Raw genomic sequence first — 24,959 nt, 5'->3', positions numbered from 1 at the left:
ATACGTTTGATAAAACAGCGTTGGTAAAAGTATGACTGCATATGTATGAAGCAATTGCAACACATTGGGTGTGATGTATTATTTTTTAAACCAAATTTGGCAACAACAGAAGATCACAAGTAAAACATTCTACAAGTTGTCATAAATTGTAGATACTGTATGTTTACATTCCCTCTAACCTGGTGCTTTGTAGTTATTAACTGTCAAAATTAATCATGCCACATTGCTCTCTGGTCACATTCGTAATTCAGCAATGATCCACTGGCCCTATATTTCAATCATCTCAAAATCGTTCCAAAAAACACACTCGGTTTTATCTGGATACTGCATTCCACAGCACAAAATCTCATTACCATTCCGAATGGATGTAAGGACATCAGAGAAACACATCGAGCCTTTCCAAAATCCTGCTAAGCCAGATTTCTCCTCATATCGATAAATGTAGTAATCGAGTGGATCGCCGTGCAGTCACTCAGTCAATTACAACGATTTTCCACAAATGATGCGGGAAGTGTTTAAATCGCCTGGGTCAGGGAACCCAGTCTCTTGTGCGCACGACAATTTGAGTGCGGTGAATTCTGCGGTTCCAAAAATGGCATCATGTATTGAACAGACCGATGGGCAGATGAGCAGATGAATACAGACGGACGGATGTCTGGACACACCAAAATGCTCTCACAGCGAAACAATAACAAAGGACGCCATAAAAAGACACAGACACGTGTTCAAGTGCGATTCAATGCATCCTGAGATGTGCAGCCAGAAGCCAGAAAGTGGCTCTTGATATTTTCAGAGAGTTTTACCAGTTGTAGAATGTGGCCATTTTTGCCGAGATATTCCCATGCCGCATGCAGTGCAGCTTAGGGAGTAAGTGAGAATTTCACGAAACAAACATCGGCATGGTTTTATAATTCATTATTCCTTATTTTTTTACCTTTGCATTTGTAGATGTCCTAACTCTTTGCAAATAATATTTATTTCTGCAATTCGAAGTAACATTGTGTTAATGCCAGCCTTTGTTGGATCATCAGCTATGATTGTTGGATGAAGGCCACCACCACCTCTCACGATCATGCGATACAACAATCCATCCAGCACCTGCACAAGAGTTGATCTCATCGCTCCATCTCATCGGTAAACGTCCATTCCTTGGCTGCCACTCCGTTATTATTCTTGACCGTAGTCCATCATCACTCTCTAGTGATGTGTCCTTCCCAAGCAAAACTACCTTGTCTTCATAGTTTGTAGTTATTGACCATGTTTGATAGTTAATAAGTGTGCAAGTGTCCACGTATATACGTGCTGACAAAACGGCAGGCCTCTATGAGGCCTGGGTGTGTCCATGAGATAAGCGCTCATGGGGTAATAATGTACCAGATAAATACATCCACCCCACCTCCCTGCCATCCATGCCTTGTTCAAAAGAATGTGTGACCCCACCTCATCCCAGAGCACCACAATGGCATCCGGTCCATAACCGGATGCCACCCCACACACATAACCCGTAAATCTGGAGAAGCGACGTAGAAAACACATTCCTGCGGAGGGAGCTGGTAGTAACGTTGGGTTGCTCGGTCAATGGCCAGGGTCAACGGCGGCGTGGTGTATTCCGCAAATATGGCCGACTGTGAGGGCGGGCACAAGCCGGCGTGAATACCACGGGGTGACCAGCCCCTCCCCACCCAGCCCCACCCTCTCCACCCAACCTCTCTCCACCCTCCCCACCCAGCCCCACCCAGCCCCACCCTCTCCACCCAGCCCCTCCCCACCCTCCCCACCCAGCCCCACCCTCTCCACCCAACCTCTCTCCACCCTCCCCACCCAGCCCGCCCAGCCCCTCCCCACCCTCCCCTCTCCACCCAGCCCCACCCCTCCCATTTGTGGATGCACGACGGACTGACGGACACAATAATCCCCTGTGGGCTGGTGTAACCAGGATGTTCCTATCAGTATTAACATATTTGTATTGGTAGAAATACCGGACAGCGAACATATTTATAAGTAAAAATTAAGGCAAGCATTTCACAAGGCTTTAAATAGCTTATTTTTTTTATAGGAAACATTCTCATGCTGTAAATGGGTGGTATGTACACATTCAGAAAGAGGACGCATACTGGATGACCACGTGAATGGTGGAAGTCTCCTTTACAACTAAAAAGTTAAAGTATCTGTGAAGGACAATGTCGATGCTCAAACAACATTTCTCTAATGAACTATAGAAACAATCCTACTCTAACTTGATAGATCGAGTCTCAAACTACCTGGATTATTCACTTGTTACTTTAAATTGATGATAGATTTTTGTATACCAGCTGGCAAGGTAATGTATTAAAGGAGCCTCCATTCAATAGGATAAAAAAACATCTCACATTGCACTAAAAGACTGTGGCCTTAAAGAGATAAATATAGAACAGACCACATTTTGGCAATGGTCCTTCTTCATAGCACATACATAGAGATGCCTCTGCGCTATAAAGAAAGGCCATGGCGTTTATTGTTATTTGTGCGTGTGCCCCACTGCCAACACAGTATCACCAAATATGTTCTTTCAATAGACAAAGAATCATTAATATACCATTAACAGACTGTTGGGACAAGTGCTGTTAGCGAGCACCTATTTTACATAGAATACACTCTTACATCCATATAGCCACAATTAACATACACACACGAATTGTTATAGTAGGCAGCATACTGTATATTTTTTTTATTGGGAAATGCTTCTTTATAAAGTATTAAATTACTACATCTTTCCCCAAACGTTACAGACGTGGTTATTGGAATCTGGTAAGCCATATCTTAAGTTGCGTCGCAATTGGCGAATAGATTGTAGTTTTCATGCAACTCTGAAGTGTCCACAGACAGATGGATAGACAGATGAATTATATGTTGTAGGCTAAAGTAATAAGTAACCTAGCAGCTCCCTTAAGAACGCCGGTAGTTATTGTAGTCTAGCACTGGTACGACAGGATTTTTTTATTAAACAAAAGCCAACCATCAACAGCAAGACTGAAATCGGCTGTCCGCATATAAAGTTTGAATTCTCCACTGTAAAAAAAACCAGCGGGTCTAGATGATGCTGGCAAAATCCATGCAGGGATCCATCCTTTACAATATTACAGAGGTGTGACACAGTCATCACTTGTTCACGAGACCGTGACCGAGGCTATACCGCTGGAGTCCAACGCAAAAAAAAACCATCGCAAAAAATGCACAGTGCCGATATTATCGGGGCTGCTTTCAAATTCTTTCTAATGTCCTGCCTCAATCCAAAAGTTATCTGCTGAATAAACTAAAGGGAGTAAGTAGTATGCCACGTAATGTAGATTATCTCACGTCTGTGCAATTGCCAACGGACACCACGGGCTGGATGGGGTTCGCTTTCACGTGTGTGGGATCACAACCGCAGCATTAACCTACATCTGTTGAAATCGGCTTGTGTACCTGTAATATGCATTAGGGAATTAAAGTTGTCTCGCACCTACCATCATACGGTCAATGTCAACTTTCCTGGACCCGCGTGCTGTTATTAAATCACAAGGTCCAATTTTACAACTCGCCTCAGGTTCATTGCTACTCACAGTCTATTGCTCATACGAATTCACGAGGCGATCGGCGAACAGGCGGCATTATAACCGATCAAATAACGCAACGAACGCGACGCATCCCACATCGCCGTTGTTTGCATGGCTTTCGATCTCGGACGCACGACCGGACTAGTGTTTGGGACAACCAATTATTCACAACAAAACACGCTGCCACACCAGCCTATCACGGAGCAACAAGCGTCGTCGTGGATACTCGTGTGCCACACACGCTTCCGTGTGGTGTGCAATTAAAACGTGGCCAGACACACACCCTCCCGTGAACTTTGTATTCTACAAAAAGTTGGCTTGTATTTTAAAATCTATATTTCTTTTTAGATGTATTGCTGCATACAAGAACGAAGGCACCTCCCCCCCCTCCCCCCCGCTGCAGAACGTTGGGCGACAAAAACAAACCAACAAACGCTAATAACAGCCAGGCCCCATGTTGTACCCGAAGTGTCCTGGTTGATGAGGGGAGGTGGGGGGGCTTTTGTCTCATTTACATCGATCGGGTAGCACATTTAGTTTTTTTGTAACATCGGGGGAGGGGTTGGGGTGGCTGTGTTTTAGAAAGTAAAAATGCTCGTATTAATTTTGAAAATGAACTATTGCAAAGTTTCGATTTAAAGCTTTCGTGACTGCAGGGATTCATCTTCTTGGTTATTTTGGTAAAGTCACGTAGAAGGGAAGTAATAAAATAATAAAAATAAAACATAATAAAATTATTCTCACGACGTTTCGGCCACAACGCAAGCAGCCGTCCTCAGGTGAAAACCAGGTCCGTCGAGGCGACAGAGTCTGAATGAAACAGCATATACAGATCGTGTGCTGTTTCATTCAGACTCTGTCGCCTCGACGGACCTGGTTTTCACCTGAGGACGGCTGCTTGCGTTGTGGCCGAAACGTCGTGAGAATTATTTTATTATGTTTTATTTTTATTATTTTATTACTTCCCTTCTACGTGACTTTACCGAAAGAACCAAGAAGATATTGCAAAGTTGTTTTTGTCTGTACACCATGAGGCAGTGCGTAGTGAAATGCACAAATTATACTTATGGCGGTACCCCGCGGTACCAAATAATACAAAATGTCCGAGGCAATTAAATATTTTATTTCTGGGACACTATTTTTTCAAGGTGTGTACTTAACTCCGCGACTGGGGTACCAATCAATCCGAAATCAGTGCCACTACGCGATGTCGAAACGCCAAACAGCATAAAAAATCCGTCATCGAAAAATTTTACTTTGAATAGTGCATCGTGTACAGCTCGTCGAGATGAGTCGATTGCCGCATCGCCGACCATCAACAGACTAAAAATGACTGTATCACGGACATTGTGCGAGAGCCGGGATGCTATGGTACCCCAGGGTACCGCCATAAGGTTCATTTATACTAAAGTACTGAAAGAAAATCATAGCACTTCTATTTTACAAGTGCAAAATATGGGTATGAAATCCATACCTTTATGGAGCGTCTGCAAAAATAATCCTACACGTTATTATGATTATTATTGGTGCTCCAAGAAACGACTAGAGGCTCTTAGAGGTCATTAATCCATTTGTATTTCTTGCTGAAGACGCATGCAAGATTTGCTTACCTGTCAACCCCTTATCAGTGCCCTACGTTATTACAGACCAATTCAGACCTTATTGGTCACCCCGTGCCCATTATAAATCTCAACGTTCATCCTATAAAGTCCCATCACAAGAGAGAAACACAAAACAAAAAGACAACAAAATAGGTGCCTGTATTGAGATGGCTGTACGCCATTTGGACCTGAAAACTCAATATCCCTGTACAACAATGCAGGGTAAAGGTATGAGTTTACAGGTTTGGATTTACACCATTGGTACCTCATTTGCCAGTAAAAAAAATATGATAATAGTTTTTTTACCCTTTAATTTGGCAACGAAACTAGGTGCATTGTATTTGAGTTGTGCACCTTTTGGCGTCATCTGGTCCAACCCATGTGAGACTAGACTCTAAGGAAAGCTGTCTCGGGTGTGGACCAATCAACTTCAAGGACAGTGCATACATTATCAGAGTTATGTTTTTTGTTTGCATTATGACTGCAGGTATTGTGGTCTATGCAAACATGACTCAGTTTTGTTGCCAGATTAAAGGTTAAAAAAGGGTAAAAAAAACAATTATCAGGTTTGGATTTGATTAGGGGATAACTACCTGTCAATCAGTGAGACTTTTGGGTGGTGAGCCATTACCGGAGTTGGCAAAGAGGATATTTGGATGACAATTCTGGCATTGGACACTCCGACCACCGCTTGCTTCAAAGAGAGACATCCCACGACGTACTAGAAAGCTACACTTGCAAAATATCACGACTATCATGAGCACTGTCCAAACCATTACGCATGAGTGTCAGGCTTGTAAAATCTGTAATCCACGACAATATAAGGTCAGTACTGGGTTGGTGGCAGTGAACTTGTGTTTCATGAATAAACAATCAAAGCGAAACACGTGGCATGTCTGATGAAAAAAATACTTTACACTATCGCACGTCCATCACTTGTGAAATATAAAAATTAACTTGGAAGGACAATGGCTAGATGATGTGTTTAATGCCTTTCACCGTGCTGCTTTAGTAAAGTAATTTGACAGTTGCAATTTCCTTTCGGAAAACCAAAGATTGATCTATGCATACTAAAGCAAAAAGTGAACCCAGAAATCTGAAGACCATGCAGATATTCCACATGAGGAATAAGCCACTGCACGTGAGTGTGTGTTTTTGATTCGGTTTGATATTGACATTAATATATTTTCCATGAGAAAACGGGCAAATTTGTGTATTTTCGTTCACATAAAGTTAGAAAAAAACTACATATGAATCAAAATTAACATGAGAATAGATTTTCCCCTTTTTTCTGGCAACAAAACAGGTGTTAAGATGTTAAAACACCAAACTGAAACCTTTTACAAGGAATCATGTCTGCATTAACCACAATACTTGTGGTCAGAATACAAAAAAAGTACTCTGATAATATATGCATTGTCTTTGAAACTGATTGGTCCACACATGAGTGTCCACACCAGAATTAACATGTATTTATACTAAAGTAATACAAAAATGACTATAAAAGATTTAGAAGTGAGTCGTTTTTCGAGATTTACGATTATACTGTAAATCAGTTTCACGAATCAGCCCCCAAATGTAGTCTCTCATCATGTTCTCGTTATACTGTCCTTGGTAGCGGCGTTCAAAGTCTAGTATATCCTGGTGGAAGTGCTCGTCTTACTCCTCCGAGTATACTCCCATGTTCTCCTTGAATTTATCAAGATGAGCATCAAGAATATGGATTTTGAGGGACATCCTACAGCCCATTGTACCATAGAGTATCAACCAGCTCCACGTAGTTTTCGACCTTATGAACGCCCAGGAAGCCACGAACCACTGCGACAAAGCTTTTCCAAGCAGTTTTCCCTTCATTAGTGAGCTTCTTGAGGATCTTCTTTATCTGTGGTCCGACGAAGACACCAGATTTGAACTTTGCCTCAGACAGCTTAGGGAAGAAGTCTTGAAGGTACTTGAAGGCTGCCGATTCCTTATCTACAGCTCTGACAAATTGTTTCATAAGGCCCAATTTGATGTGCAGTGGAGGCATCAGCACCTTCTGGAGGTCCACCAGTGGCTCTCACTTGACGTTGTTCCTCCCCACAGAGAACTGGGTCCGCTGTGGCCAGTCCCACCTGTGGCAGTGCGCCTTGGTGTCCCTGCTTGTCCCAAAGGCAAAGATAGCAGGGAAGCTTGGTAAAACCGTCTTGGAGACCCATCAGGAATGGCACCATTTTGAAGTATCTGATGACTTCCCAGCCGTACTCATCATACTTCAAGGCGTCCAGCAAGGTCTTGATGCTGTTGTAATCCTCTTTGAGGTGCACCGAGCGAGCCAGGGGAAGAGACGAGTACTTGTTACCATTATGGAGCAGCACGGCTTTGAGGATCCTGGATGAGCTGTCAATGAAGAGGCGCCACTCAGTCTGGTTACAGGCGATTCCGATTGCCTCGAACAGACTGGTCACATTGTGGCAGAAGCAGAGCCCATCTTGACGGGTTAAGACGCTGCAGAAAGGTTGGTGACGCTTCCTCTGATCTGCGACTTGCACACTTTCATCCAACAAGTTCCACTACTTGAGCCTCGACGTCAAAAGCTCGACATTGGACTTGGTGATATCAAGATCTTTGATCATGTCGTTGAGGTATTTTTGGTTGGGGTAGTATGGGTTTCTCTCCTCAACTCCACCTCTGAAATTGTCATCTGGATCTACAACGTCTTCCTCGCTCTCTGACTTGCCGCTCTCTTCTAAAGATGGCTGCTCTCTCTCTGGAGGAGTGGGTAGGGGGAGCTCATGGCAGTGTGGCACCAGGGCGATGGATGAAGGAAGGTCCAGATACGTGATAGCAGGTGCATTCTTGCCAGTCCGACGTTTGGAAGGGTCAACCATGCAGAAGTAGCAGTTGCTTGAGTGGTCAGTGGGTTCCCGCCAAATTCTTGGGATAGCGAACGTCATGCCTCTCTTTTCCCCTCTGTACCATCCTACCCATGACTAATGTGTAAGAGATTCTCGCAACATTTTTCATATAATATATATTTTTCCAATAACATTGAAAATTGGAAAACATGTAAAAATTCAAAACTTTTTTTTTTAATTTGATTTTAACTAATTTTATAACATAAAATTCCGAGCAACAATTGTCCATCTTAGCTTCCAGAGTTTTTTTTTGCATTGCTCGCAGGTTTCAAGTTCAAGTTTCATTTATTAGGTATAGCCCTGTGAGCCATGCGGCTCTGAAGTCGGGTGCAACCGCAACAAACAAAATATGAATACAGAACATCCCAAAGCGACGACGCACAACAGAAACATCCTGGAATAAACCAGCAAATATAAAAAAACGTATTAAAACGCTGTGTGCAAAAATCAAAATGTGGTGCAAGCCAACAACAACAACCTTAAGACAATTTAGATTAATCATATGTTTTCGAATCACCAAAATAAAGCTATAAAAACAATGTAACAACAGTAATCATGAAATGAGGTGAAATGAGGTGCCCAGGGTTTGTCTTGATCCCCGACAGGCATGCCTAAATATTCCTTGTAGGCCTCACACATCTTAGCAGATGCTTCCACAGAGTACTTTTTCGCTCTTGTCTTGATACATTGGCCGCAGACATAGCAAAATGCGTCTGCCGGATGCTTGCAGCCTCCTGATGCCATCTCAGAAAAATGAAGATATATATCCGCTTAGGCAGCTAAAACTAAACTGAACTGGTCGGCTTAAGGCCCCTGTATTTATACTACTATTTATATTACTGGAAAGTTCTAGAATGTTCTAGAAGTTATTCCAAGTTTACTCAGCAGCGACTCTATCTGGAATGTTGTGGAAAATAGGTAAATTTCAAGATATCACTGTCCTGGTCACAAAAGCAAAGTTTGTGGGGAATAATAGCCATTTTCTGTACTTTTGAGGCATAAGTAATTCGGAAATAATACTTACTATCCAGGAACAAAAAAATGTGTTACACACTGTTATTAAAGCAAAGTAATATACGAGATGCAGGATTGGAAGCACATGGAGAGGCACAGAAGATTACGTACGTTAAATATATTATTCAAACTGTTAAGTAAGTGGGTTTGGGATGGATATGTCTTTGAAGGGATTATGGATTATGGTCCTAAAATGTCAGATAAGGAACATAATGTAGAGTACAGTTGTTTTTAGATTGTTTTGTTCGTGTTTTTGTTTTGCTGTAATCAGGTTTATATGGTGTAACCAGGCCACCATTAAAAGATAGCATTTATTGCCCAATAGATTTTACCTGTGCCAAAATAAAACCTCAACCCCACAGAGTGGGTCCCATCCAAGGAGATGGAGCTAGGAAATTCTATCATGTATGTATGTTGAACTTATTTCGCACCGGATTCAGCCAACTGTGCTAATCAGAGGTGCGGGGGAAGGACAACAAACTAAACACAAAAATCAGTTCTAAAGTAATACGTTTTAAATGTAGATTTAAAAGTACATAGCTTCAGTGGAATCCTAAAATCGGAAGGAAGAACGTTCCAGACGGCTGCAGAAGTGCATATGTGCAAGTTCTAGGTGGATTACATGGATAACCATGACTAATGATTACAGTAATATATAGCAGCAATGAAAGCTAACCATCTCATTAAAGCTCATACCCATCAGCTGTGTATACACAGGTTATTATCACACCCAATAATGCACTGGTTTTAATGAATACATTCAATTCCTATTGATATATGACCCCCACTTCACGTGTCAGGGTTCCGCCGAAGTGTGAAGGAATCATTTTTCTGCATAGGCGAGCACTGGATATGACACCACCATCACCTTTAAATATAAAATGCTCTATACAGCATCTATATCTCTCTCTCCTGAAGCCAAAAATTGCCCTTCAGAAGTTTGACAATTGCTTACCAATCTTGACTCCACTTCCTCCATTCTGATGTTGCTGTTTTGCCTCGAGCAAGTGGAATGTCATTTTACTGAATGCTCGCCATGTATCCTCGATCTCTTCTCACCCACAGACAAAACCAGAGGTATCCTCAACATGTATTTCTCTTCGTAATTAAGGATATAATTAAGTCACTCTATCAGAGTTATCTGCACTTTTAAAATCTAGTTTCAAACTTAATTTATTTTAAAACTGCTGTTTGCGTTTAGTTTGTTGTCCTTCCCCGCACCGCTGATGAGCACGGTTGGCTACGTACGGTGCAAAAGAAGTTCAGCATAATTGCATACATCTACCCTGCCCATAATTAACCTTGCACATACAACCCAAAACAACAGGCTTTTCCTTGGGAGGAATGTATATAAGTGTGTGTGTGTGAAGGGGGTTGGGGGGGTCTGTATATGTGTAGTGAGTCCAACTGAGTCGCAGACGTTATTCTTCAGAGCAACACTTTTATTGTAACATCAACACGTTAACACAAAGGGGCAACTCCCCCTCCACCAGATACAGCCTAGGGTGGTGACCACCCAGCTAACTATGCGTAGGAGTTACAGCTACGAAGGGTCAGACCCTCATTCGGGTACCTGACCACGTGTTGATGCCTCGTCGGGCGTAGAGCTTCAGCTTGTAGACGTAGAGCTTCCAGCTTGTAGACGTAGAGCTTCAGCTTGTAGACATAGAGCTTCCAGCTTGTAGACGTAGAGCTTCCAGCTTGTAGACGTAGAGCTTCAGCTTGTAGACATAGAGCTTCCAGCTTGTAGACGTAGAGCTTCCAGCTTGTAGACGTAGAGCTTCCAGCTTGTAGACGTAGAGCTTCCAGCTTGTAGACGTAGAGCTTCAGCTTGTAGACATAGAGCTTCCAGCTTGTAGACGTAGAGCTTCCAGCTTGTAGACGTAGAGCTTCAGCTTGTAGACATAGAGCTTCCAGCTTGTAGACGTAGAGCTTCAGCTTGTAGACATAGAGCTTCCAGCTTGTAGACGTAGAGCTTCAGCTTGTAGACATAGAGCTTCCAGCTTGTAGACGTAGAGCTTCAGCTTGTAGAATGCAGCGACCCCGGCCCCTCTCCGGAACCCACCTTATATCCTCCCGGGTCGAGGCTGCTCCGCCCTTGGCCCTGCCCGCCTTCTCGAGCGTTCTAGCTTCCTCTCGACCCCCCTCGAGAGCTCTCCCCGGACACATGATCACCACCTAGCCCCCCCACCTGGGGCCTTCTCTGTGGACACTCCAGATCACGTGTCTACGGGGTCAACCAGAGTGCCATGGCCCGGGGCAACCCTGCCCCTGGGCCGACACTCTCCCACTCCCCCTTGTGGGAGCCCGCCATGCGTGGTGCCCGCGCTATCCCAGCGCTCACCAAGCCCGACTAGGGCTGGTACTACACCCGCCTACGGGGTGTACGCGACGACGGTGCATCGCACGCCGTGCTGTGCTAGAGCCGGCCTCACACAGCAACCCGCCCCGTGCTGTCCGCGACGTAGGAACATCGCACGCCACGGCCCTCCTGGGCCAGCACCATACAGTGACATCCCTGATGTCACTACACATGCATTAGCCCACTGCTCTACGAACTCAGTACCAGAGGTCGCAAACGGGTTTTGATTCCTTACCCGTACCCGGCCGCACCAGGGTCACAAACGTGTACCCGTACCCGGCCGTACCCGTACCCTACCCGTACCCGGCTGGGTACGGGTATCGGGTACCTGATTGCGACCTCTGGGATGAAGCCATGTTGCAGGGCGCGGGTGGGTTGATTCTAGGAACTTGAATTGTGAGAAGAGACAAGATGTTGGAAATGAGTGACAAATGGTTACTCACCAGTGACTCACGGCCTACCCGTACCCATACCCGGCCGCACCAGGGTCGCAAACGGGTACCCGTACCCGGCCGGGTACGGGTAGCCGGATATCGGGTAGGGTACGGGTATCGGGTACCCAGTTGCGACCTCTGCTCAGTACCTCGAGTTCGAGGAATTAATAGCTGGGGGATTGTGTAAACATCGGCAGCACTGGGGAGACAAAGGCGCCAACTCCATCCCCTCGTGTGCTGCATCGCCCTTTCGTTGAGTGGCCATGAAGGCCGGTGCACGTCCGATTAGCGTGGTTGGCTACGTACGGTGTTAAAGAAGTCCAACATACATAGATACAGCTTGTGCAGGTTGCTTGGAATATTTTGTCTATGGTATAGATGTATAGCCTTAATAGACTTTGGGCAAGTTCTGTCCGCGAGCAGCTATGAAGGCTGGCATGGCACACGACGGGGTGGGTGACCAGCACCACGCCCGACCACCTTTGTTTCCCAAGTGGCGATGTTTACCCACCACACTAGGTACTCATTTGTGGTGGAGTCGACCTAGAGGAGACCCAGGACCGGTTCAGATAATCATCACTGGTATTGGCTGTGAGCGGAAATCAAATTCATGTTTCCAAGTCCGTAGCTGCACAAGACATACACATGTGCCCATATATATAATGGTAATGCACAATTGGTTGTGAATCTGACCTGTGCTTTCACGACATCATCCGAGTCATTTTTTAGACTGAGATTATGGTGTATTGCAGTTTTTCAATATCACCTTCGAAATATAAAGACAGCTGGGTGCAAGTAGTGCTCGCCACACGACTCATCTGTCCATTATGTGGTGTGCTGGTCCTTTATAGGTGCCTGCTGACATTTCTTACCCCAATATACTACGAGGCTAAACCCAGGGAACATCAATTTTCTTCACTTACATTTTCAACTTGCACGGAAATTCGTCGCGTGGAAAATATTCTGAAGAGTAATCTCTTGAAATTATTTTCAAGATTTTGGCACAAATCCACAAGGTATAAATCGTGCAGTACCTTCTATATTAAACTCAGCAGCCAATCATAATTTAGGGGATGAACAGGAGCATTGTTCCTTATGTGTCATGACATCATGAAGCAAGCCCTGATCGAGTTGTCCAATCAGGTTCAAGTTCATCTGAATGTCATGCATTTGCATAATTTAGCAAAACATATCTAAGCTGGACTAATTGAGGAAACAGGCTTTCCAGTCATAGAGGATGTCCAGCACACCAAAAACAAGTAAAATAATACATTTCGATTTAAAGCTTTCGTGACTGCAGGGATTCATCTTCTTGGTTCTTTCGGTAAAGTCAAGAAGAAAAATAATACATATTGATTCAAATTCAAATAAATTGACACACAATCCACCACTAACGCTTTACATTAAAATATAAGTAATTCAAAACTAAATATTTACGAAATAATATTTGCAATAAAAGCAATGAAAGTCGCTACACGTACACAACAGTTTATTCTGAACCAACACTGAACCAGGGCATGAGTTATAATCAGAATATTTATTTCATACTGGAGAAATCCGATAAGCAATAAAGCTCTTTTTCACAGATGTCCTATTAGGGGCGGGTCAAAGGTTGAGGTTCACTGAATGAAGATGGCGGGCTTGAAGAATGTACAGTATTATTAATTTAAGATATAAATGTAAAGATTAATGAGAGAGCACTAAAAGCCCGAACAGAGCACCTGTACCCAAGTACACAGGTTCACTCAATTCCATACAACAGATATGTACGTACTGAGTATATATCCTCAGGCTGGTATGGCATAGGTGTCTGTGATGGAGTGGTGTGGACAACATCGAGCCCAGCCGCCTTTGTCTCCCCGGTGCTCATGTTCATATACTGCACCTTGTGCAGATGGAAAGGACAAGTAATCCTCGTTGAGGCCCATGAAAAAGGTATTGATGCTACTTGCCAAGGCTTTTTACTGCCGGGATTACAACCCAGGGCTTACGTCACAGTACGCAAACCATTGCACACCCAACATCGCGCTCACAAGTAGACTTGCATACAAAGACAAAGATCGCCCATGTAGCCTACACGGGCTGTTGTGGTCAAGTGCTGTAAGAGAGCACCTATTAAAAGCCAGCGCGTAGATGTTAAACTCCCACTGGGCTGAGAGATTGCCGAGAAAAAGTGGGTTCATGAACCTGTGTGTGCTGACGCCAGTCTACTCGGCACTCCATTTAGCGAAAACCACCCCCTAAATGTTGATTGGTGGTGTTCACCATTACAACTCAAACCACCCGGAATGCACCCAATCCCACCGGACCTTGGAAGCCTGGATAGTGTTTGGATGGGTGGACCATCAATGCACAACACACCACGTGGTGTAGTGGCCATTGTGGGGAGAAGAGGTCGATGCTTCAAAATAATTTGTTGTTCTGCACCCCCCCCCCCGCCTTCAACGCACAATGACCAGCCTGGTGAAGTATGGTCAAATAACCCTCACGGACCTACATGGCGTGTGAGGAGGCCCTCGTCCAATAAATGGGCATTGGCAATCATCCTGTTCGCATTCACGTAAATTCGCCGACTGAGACAACGCGTAAAGTTCCCGTCGTCATTTTGACTTAAGGTTGCCCTGGCTGCCCGCCCCACCGGTGTGGGAGTGAGAAGAGGGGCGCAATGTGCTTCTCCACAAAAGGTGGAAAGGGCCCACGATCAATTACAATGTGTAGAATTTAGCTGAGTGTACAGAGGAAGTAGAAGGGGAAAAAAGTTCATCATCCCGCCATCATGTTGCACAACCGATGCCAAACATTCTTTTGTCAGCCTGCACCGCTCCCTGAGCCATGTGCTCTGTTGACTCCTTGCCACTGTTCAAGTCCAGACTCAAGAACTTCCCTCTTCTCCTCTGCCTACGACCACTTCGTCTCTTTCGGTCTGTAAAATAAATAGTCCCACCGTGCTGCAGTGTATTGCATTGGTGGTTGCATTTAAATTCTATATTAAAGACGAGATTGTATTTGTATTCAAGTGTACACATAATATGTAAAGTATAACAATGCAGGTCCGTGATGTTTGTATATTATTTTAACATGTGCATTCTGCACTTATGCAGTATGACTCTAACAATAACAAATAAAGTATCAGCCCTCCGTCAATCCACTGCTGGATTAAGGTATCCCACTCACACTATAGTCATACTTCACCATGCTGGTCAGTGAGGTTTCGTGAATGGGCCCGTGGATGGTTCAGATAACATCTAGTGCTGTGAGCCGTTGTCAGGAACACGCCTACTACTGCACCACCACACGATCCAGCATTACGTGTGCACTTATTTGTATACGTCCTTTAATCCATTTATCCCCATCACAGTGATGTGGAATTTTAAATGACTGACATGATCAGGGCTATAAACCGAAAAAGGTAAGCGTTTTGGATGTTTTGGATATACTTCGTGCCCTATGGCAAAGTGTGCATCTGCTATGGATCACGGTTATAATGAGGGGACAAAAGTGTACATTTGTACTGCGTTTTCAAAATTGCCTTCATGAGCCGAAATTAAATTTGAATAAAACAAAGAGCAATTTTTGCATCCATCTGACACTGGCTGGTAAAACACAAAAAACTTTTTGGGGGGGAGGAGGGAGAGGGGGGGGGGGAAATGCTGACTGCTAAAAAACTAGCACCGCAAGTCGTTTTAAAGCAGTGTTAATGCCCGTGCGACAATGGGCCATTACCGGGCCTGTCAACGGTGCACTCCCTACATCACAGGGCCAATCTGCCTGCACCTGTTCACCATCCCCGCTCGCCCGGCCGACTCGGCGATGCCGACACAGGCAACAACGGCATCCACGCATTAACAACATTTGCATCTCCCACCTAATTGTGGAATGGCTGAAAATGGAAAGACTGAAAAGCTTGGGCGGCGGGCGGGGGGGGGGTGATGGGTTTGTCAATTTCCCCTCCTTGTGCTGGAGAACCTGCCATCCGCGTCATGTTCTGCTGTCGTGATGCTGTAACGCAAAGCAAGGCTGAAAACGAGGCAATATAAAATCATATTCTTGGTTCTTTCGGTAAAGTCACGTAGATGAAAAGATAAATGAAATAAAAAATAAAAAAAATAAATGGAAAAAAAGAAAAGCAAAAAACCCACGACGTTTCGATCGCAACACAAGCGGTCTTCATCAGGCGTCTGATGAAGACCGCGTGTGTTGCGATGAAGACCTCGTGGGTTTTTTGCTTTTATTATTTTCAATTTTTATTTATTGGTTTTTTCAAAAAAATGTTGCTACCTATGTGACTTTGCCGAAAGAACCAAGAATAAGAATTCCTGCAGTCACGAAAGTTTTAAGTCAAAATTTAATAGAAATACACTTGAGAACCGTCAAGTTTTACAAAATAAGCTTTGGGTGATAAATATCGATTAGTGGCCTTGAGTCAATGGTGAAAATTCACCATTCTTGTGGCATGAGTGTAGTATTTATGAGAATACAACTGTTGGCTTTTCATTAAGCAATACAGCGTCATGGGTGATGTTCATTAACATCCATAGCGATTGATGATGATTATGATGATGAGCATTACAGATGTATGATGGATTCATAGGTAGTGGTAGGAGTGGTGGTGATTTATGATTATTATGATGGGTGATGGTGATTGTGATGATGCATGCTGATTTATGATGACCAATTTAGATGACAGTGGCAGAGGAGTATGATGGTGGATGATGATTCTGAAGATGATGTAGCACATTGATGGCAGTAGGCTAATTGCCATGAAAGTCTAACCTGATCAGGATTTGAACTCCTGTTCGCACAAATGGAAGATGCACTACTCTACCAATGAGCTAAACCACAGCCTTAAAATTAATAATACAACATACCAAGTTAAATTAAATCTATACAGTCACTAACACTGTCTAAGTGCACTTTAAAAAACACTTTCAATATGGATGTGTTCTTATTCTGCTTGTCTATTTAAACATGCAGTATTGTATTCGGATTAAATAACCGTAGAGGCTATGCAACTTGATCACTGGACAAATCATGAATGGGCTTTAAGACGCTCGATAATGGAGTGCAATATGTATTCATCGTGAAGAGAGGTGACGCTCAAATTAACATTACACATCGGCTACCCGAGGGCATTCGCACCAGCAGTGTAATTCAAGCAGATTTTGCTTTACAAATTACACGAGATTAAATTAAACTGAACTGCTCAACCTTACACACTTAAAAGGTCAACCGGCATTGAACGGTTTGCAATCAAGTAGGCATTTAATGACTCGGTGAAAGCTACAGGATTTAATGTAACTGGGCTGTAACTACGTAGCAACTAAGAGGACAATCATCCTCATACACTAATCATGAGTTTAAAGCAGTGTGTCCATGTGTATATGTGGTGGTGGGGGTGTGGGGTGGGGAGTGGTATTGTAGTGATTAGCACTCTGCTCTATGAATCTGACCACCCCAACTTCAATTCCCTGCCATGGTTATCATCAGCGGTGTATATCAGAACCGCTTCTGGGCCTCCCTGAGGGTCAACTTAGCCTTAAATGAGTATCAGATGCCGTTTCATAAACATTGGTATGGTACTAAGAGACAAATTATTGTGGTCTGGGTGGAGCAGCCCCTCGTGTGCTGTGCCAGCCTTCATTGGTGCTCGCTAACAGCTCTTTACCCAGCAGCCTGTGCAGCAAACATGTGCGGGGCACCTTTGTCTTTGTGTGCGTGTCAGTTTTCTGCATGACCTCAATATTATGGGCTGGCTAGTCGGGAAAAAAAATGAATGATGTCGTTTTAAAAAAAAGGCATATATTGCTGCTAGGTCAGCATTTTAGTAGGTCTCAAAAATGAAAGAATTTCAATCACTGCAGAGGCATTAGATTTTTTTCCCCTCAATAACGGATATAGCGGTGTACGTCTATAATTTAGCGACTTGCAGGTGGCGCTTATGGATCGGGTGGAGATGGAACCGTGCTGCGGATGAGATGCCCACCAGCGGGACGACCAAATCCCTGTGAAAAAGGAGGACAGCAAGTAGGTTTCCAGAGCCCATTATGCAGAGTGTGTGTGTTCTTACTCTTAGGTTTATCGGTAAAGTCATGTAGGTAAAAAATTCAAATTAATAAAAGTAAAATAAAACAAATTTAAAAATTCACGACGTTTCGGAAGCAACACAAGCCTCCGTCTTCAGGTGGAACCGTCACAGCCACGACAGCTGTATCAAGTAAATGAGAGATCACAAGAAATACTACCCCGTATATATAATGGTTGTGTTCTCTTGTCAACTTTAGTATTATTTAGGCACTCTTCGATTGTTTCCACTTAAATATAAACATGCCCCACAAAAAGGTATAGGAGTTGACGAAACATCCCACATCCCATGATCACTCCTTTGCCCGAGGTTAACCGCCGCATGCAGTGAAGTGAAGTCTGTTCATCTGAATCTTGACTTAAAGCTTTCGTGACTGCAGGAATACATATTCTATGGGTATTTCGGTAAAGCCACGTAGAAATAGAAATAATAAAACATATCACGACGTTTCCGTCGCAACACAAGCAATCGTCTTCACCTGAGAGGAGCTCTCAGGTGAGAGAGTTGAGCTCTCAGGTGAGAGAGAGCTGAACCCACGCTCAAGCCGTTGAACCCATGCTTAAGTACTGCTCAAAGACAATGTCTTGCCTCAGGGGTTTGTCGTTCAGATTTAAAAGGTCCAAATGTCACAATACTCCAAAAATAATATTTTTGTTTAATGTTTTGTCATAACTGTGAGAGCGCATATACTGTTTAGACAATATTGATAAAAATTAATAATGTCACATGGCCATTCATACAATATGTCACAGCTTGCTTTTCTCAGAAATCAAATTTGAAACGTTTCTAAAACTCTTACAGACAGACGTTTAAAGTGAATTCACATTTACACTGTTTGCATTCGTCGCTTATTTCAAGCTTCCTTTTTTAAGCGATGAGGCTTGTTTACATAATATGCACAATTGTTCACGCGTATACATACCCTTTACGATGAACCCGCTTGGATGTATTTTTCTGTTCAGCTTTGCTTAGCAGCACAATCGAGTCTCAAAACGTGAGCGGTTCTAGAGAAGGACCATTTCACTCTACAGCGAGCAAACGTACCGATCACACGAGTTAGTTGCTACTTGCAATGTGTTTATGATTTCTGTATTAATCCCCCCAAAACATTTTAAATCGAGAGCCGAAATGCGACATTTACAATGATAAAAAATAAAACAGCGACAGATTTTTTTAATAAAAATTTGATGCCACTTCCAAGCTTTTCCCTCTAAGTGCATTTGCAAGAAATAATGTTGATAAAAAAAACTTGATGTCATATTTACTTAAATTATAGAAATATAAATATGTTTACATTACACATGTCGGGTTTTACAAATGGAACTCTACGGTAACGATTAAAATGCAAACATGAATATTAAAATGTTATGAAAAAATAGTGCATAAACTAATAATGGACATTCTAGTCTATTTCAGACTCAGAATATTAATTTATACTCGAGGAATCCGATGAGCTATAAAGCTCTTTTTCACAGATGTCCAGTAGGGGTGGGTGAGAAGGTTACAACAACAAACAGTACAAAAAGACGATAGGAGTGCAAAATACAAGAAAGGTAAACAAATCACCCAATCTGAAAATAAATAAGTAAATGCTCAACATCAGAAACGTCTTAGCAATATTAAAATCCAATGTCAGAGAAAATGAATTCTGAATCTCAACCCTTGTTCCCATTGTACTAAAGCACATACGAGAAACTGGGGCACTCTAAACATGAAATTTCCTCTTAAATACCACATGCAGTGGCTTGATTTTTTTTATACCCTAAACATGGAAAAATTATATTTGGCAATGCTGCTGCTGGATTGACAATGGTGACCGAGCACAATTAATGAACGACAAAAAAAATCTAACATTCGTCAACAACACTGTGGCCTTCAAAGGAAAACAAATATTGTAATAAATGACGTTTCGGGCAATGGTCCTTATTTATATTACGGCCCTTTATTTCTACGTGAAATAAAAAGGCCAATTTCTCGAATTATTTGCCTATTATACGTTTCTCTTTTAAGGTCACACAATGCTATTGACGAAGATGTTGGGGGGGGGGGGAGGGCTATCTTTCCCATGAAAATTTACGTTTCCCACAAACATATGAGAAGCCACAGCTTTACAATTGAAAAGAAAACCCTCAATACATTATACAAATTTATGATATAGAAATCTACCGTTGCACCTGGTTTCGTTTTTAGTGAGAATATTTGTACACACAATGCACCGCATTATGCATCCTGTAGTCAGCTCCTGTGAGCATAATGGGCTTAATATAGATCTATAGCGAAGTGTGTGCATGTGTGTGTCTGTGCATGTGTCCGTGTGTATGCTCATGCTCACTTTCAACAACATCCCACTCCTGATAATAAGGAGACTGAACCAGAGACTTTGCTCAGATTCCAAGAGCTGTTCGGCACTGCAAGGATGAGTGGTGGTCATGGGTTGTGGAGCAAATGAAAACTGCATCATTGGCCCATGAATTTAAAAAGTCACTCTTGAATATCATCACAAAGTAACTTGCAGCACCATTCTTATTACCATCTATGAGGGGAAGAATGACACTGATCTCCAATCCCACAAAATATAAACTGCATGTTTTGCAGAACATTTCCTTGTGAGATCTCAGCACACTTATGGTGTGGGGTCGTTTTGACCCGGTGAGAGTTTCAGAGCCTATATGGTTGAAGAAAGTAGCTGCCACGTGTGGTGACTGGCTGATGGGCCATCTGCCAAGGAGGTACAACGTGTGATCCAGAGCCTGAGACCTGGTGAAGCGCTATGCAAAGGATTAGCTCCAAAATTAATTGCCGAGGCAGGTGGCGAATATTTTAAGGCTGCATTGCATTATACATTTACAACCGTTCAGATCAGGGGTGGGGAACGTCCGGCCCGCGGGCCGTATGAGGCCCACGAAATCATTTGGTCTGGCCCTGCCAAGGCAACCACAGGCGGGACTCGAAATTCAATAAATCTAGGAGCAAACCTGGAAAAGCAGTTGCGAGTAGCAACATCATCAATACCAGCTAACATCACACGCCTCACCAAAGAGAAGCAGTTCCAGCCATCGCATTAGGGGTAAGTTAATTAAATGTTTAACCAAATATAAGGCAATTTTTAAAGTTGATCATTTTGTATGGCCCGCGAATGGTGTTGTGAATATCCAAATGGCCCTTGGCAGAAAAAAAGGTTCCCCACCCCTGGTTTAGATGGTAGATTAGGTCCTGCAGGTTTGGATAGGCTGCCTTGGTCGTTCTGACTTTTAGGATGGGGGACAGCACTGATTTCAACCACTGAGGCGTATCCCTCCTCAGTGTTGGCTGCATAACAAGCTACCACACACTAAGTGGCTTCATTGGCCACATAAAGGGGCTACTGAATGGGTACGGCACATGCTGGGAGAAGAGAACAGCAAATGTGGTACAAGGTTGACGAGGAGCGGACTGGACTGCTGAGGACTATATCGGCGGTCAGGATTGGCCTCGGTGGAGGAAGCTCGTTGAGAGACCACTACTGGGCAGCTAAAGATAGACGCGTGTGTGTGTGTGTGAATAAATGTGCAGCAACAACTGGGAGGCAGAAGCAGCAAGCTAACAACAAGTAATAAGACCAATGGGTAAGCGATTGCTGCCAATTATGCAGCCCATGGGCACACACTCGCTTATCAAAGCTACCCAAATGCAGAACGGGACATTGCCACTCCTCCAGTCCCAACAATCCACTGCCGTACGCAAAATGCCGACGTTATCTATGCCTCAAAGCCGGCACTGCCAGGGTCCCCGGGGCAACAACCAGCACCTGCCCCCACCTCTGCCCCCTTTTCATAGCTCAGAACCTGGGCCCCTCCCCCCCGTCTGATCCGTGAGCCCTGACAGTTGCACCGACTGCACACTCGACCGCGTTCCCCGTCACGATGCCTCTCGGTATGTCACGTGTCTTTAAAGCGCACTTTGCCTGACACTAGAGCCGTGGTGACAACACCGCCACTTAGTTGTGTTAATTTGTGTGTGTATGTGTGCATGTTTGTAAATAACTGGCCAGATGAGTGCATCACACAACAGGGAGATATTAAGTCACGTTGCGTAAGCACCATCAACATCATGCTTTACAAACAGCTAATTAGCAATATTGTTGCTTGTTATTCATCAAAATTCCTGTCTTATTATGAGCAACACTATAAACATTTATGTCGAGTCGTAAAAAATAATACCCCTAATTTTTATATTAACGATAATGTTTATGACCTGTCCATCAAGACCTTATTTCTGCTGCCTCGACACGTATTGTAAATGAATTTAGCGTAAAATAAAATTTTACTATTCAAGCTTATTATAGACTAAACATGGTTTGTTGTCTGCGCGTATTTCAATAGGCCCTTTGGTTTTGTATTAGAATCCAATAAAACGTGTGCTGAACAATAAATGCACACCGTTATAAATGGAGCATTCCCCTATCAAGCTTTACGGAGCAATTTCTTAACATGACGTAGTATCACGCCTTATCGCACACAGCTTCAGAGGCTAATGGGTACCCCAAAATATGTCTTTGGTCCACCCTTGATAATAGGCAGGAGTTGCTTCCTGAGCTATATTGATCTCGTTACGGCGTAGATAAGGTCTTCTATTAACCCCGTAGAGATTAATATATTGTGTGCCTGGATAATACACGGATGGAAGCGTGATGATATCCCGATAAGTAATTCATCTTGTTAGTGGTATTGGGACGCTATCCAATGACTGCAAATGTTATGGCATGCAAGCACATCTGCGGTCGGGAGCTCTGAACTCTACATTAACAAAAGGGATTAGAACCCCAACGTGGAGAGTGCCGTGTCTGTATAATGTTATGGTGGTAGGGGGGGGGGGGTAGACACACACAAAGTCAGTGTTCCATTCTTATAATGAGAGTTTGAGCAGTGCTCATTTCCATTGTTGCTTCAGAAAAAGTGCAATTACATTCCACATTCCGAAATCGCAGGAAGCTGTTGACTTCCCACGGAGCCGAGCAGCCTCATCCCCCGACGCGATGCAGTTTATTGAACGAATGTGAATTATTACAATGGGACCGAGTCAACACTGGCCAGAATTTTAACTCGGCCTCATAATGGAAATGCCTGCTGTGCCTCTTGAGCCACTGTATATAACTACCCCTTTTTTGGGCAAGGCGAAAATTGAGTTCACCTTTGCACATGAGCCGTCGATGCTCGACTGGTGTTTGTGTCCCATGGAGTGGAGGGAGGCGGTGGCTTCAGTTGTGAAGAAGTACTTTCTTGGTTTTCTCAAATGAATGGCTGTACGACATAATGTTGCCTTTCAGGCTCGCGAGTGCAAGCTTAACGCATTTATGTCACACAAGCTTGCGGCACAGCATTTACACATTGTCCCAATTCTCGCGTTCGGAGAGCGAGTGTTGCAGCCCACATGTTAACTTTTTATATGTTTTTATATTACCAGGTAAGGTCCACTGAGCTATATAGCTATTTTCAGACGCGACATGGCCACAAATGATAGCGCAACGAAGTGGCTTATCACGTGCAAATTTTATAGCAGCCATATACCCTAAAGACGTGTTTATAAATGTGGAGGGGAAAAACCGGAGGATCCGTAGAAAATTCCACTCGACCACGGTGAGAACGTGCAAACTCAAATTATTTCAGGCGTCAGGGTCGGGATCGAACCCACGACTTCCTGCACACCAAGCGAAGCAGTTAACATCTCGCCACCGCGAGATGCTTAAGCCACGTGCACTCACAGACACTTCCCTCAAAGCTACCTGGCTATGATTTGAGATGCAAGAGTTTGCGTACAAGGCACACACGTTCAAGAGCTAGAACACAATTCAAAGACTATAGGGTCAAATGCTGTTAATGACCACCTATCGAGTCCAGGCACTGTGCATGCGGTGATGGTGTGGTTTCCCCAGTGCTGATATTTACGCATCAGGTTCTCATTGAACGAGGCGATGCCCAGCACTTGTTCGGTTATCAAACTTCACTGATGTTAGCCGTGGGCAGAAATCGCAGGTTATTGTCACGTTCTAAGTGCAGTCCACAAAGCATTGCTCCTCGTGAGTACGTATTATATATGTAAAATGCACACATACATTATTATGGTGATGTAATGTCCCTTGAAACATGATTTCGATCATCAGTCATCACGAGCATCAGCAGTGAGTAGGAATTTGAAAAGGACAATGCCACATTCACCTACCAACATCTGACTATCTTGGTGAAGTATGGTCAATCAATCACCGTTACTGATGTGGTGTGGCGAGGCCTTCATCTGGCAGTGAATTTACAGAGGCTGTACATTCTCTTTGGTTTTTTCGTTAAAGTCACGTAGGTAAAAAATAAAATAAAAATAAATTAAATCACGACGTTTACTTGATACAGTATTTTGCTGTGACGGTGCCACCTGAAGACGGAAGCTTGTGTTGCCTCCGAAACGTCGTGATTTAATTTATTTTTATTTTCTACGTGACTTACCGAAAAAACCAAAGAGTCTGCATGGACCCTTGCAGTCACGAAAACTTCAAATCTAGAATTATGCTGTACATTGTTTTTGTTACACCACACTCAAACGAGCGTTGGATGTCTGGTGGTCAGTGGTGGTGGTGGTCGTCTTGAGCCAGTGGTGAGAAATTCAACGTTCCAATGACACGGACCAGCACAGCACGAGTCAATAACCAAACTTCACTGATAACCGGCGTTAACTTCCCACAAAGTGGCACTAACATAGCAGCACACAGGCAACGTGCGTGTGCGGTGTTGCCGCACGTGGAGAGGTACAGCCCCGTTTCGCCAATCCACCGCTGGACGAGGGCCTCTCGCACTGCGTGAGTCGTGTGGTTTATTTGACCTGACTTCATTGAGCCCCACGCTCATCAGTGCGAGGTCGGCAAAGGTGGGGGAAGGCAGAGACTTGTATGTTTGTACGTTGAACTTCTTTCGCACACCGTACGTAGCCAACCATGCTCATCGGAGGTGCAGGGGAATGACAAACAAGC

Source organism: Lethenteron reissneri, chromosome 35 (genome assembly GCF_015708825.2).
Source record: "Lethenteron reissneri isolate LAM-NWPU_2019-01 chromosome 35, ASM1570882v1, whole genome shotgun sequence".
Classification (NCBI taxonomy): Eukaryota; Metazoa; Chordata; class Hyperoartia; order Petromyzontiformes; family Petromyzontidae; genus Lethenteron; species Lethenteron reissneri.
The sequence above is the reverse complement of the archived record's forward strand: the minus strand, read 5'-3'. Positions refer to the sequence as shown.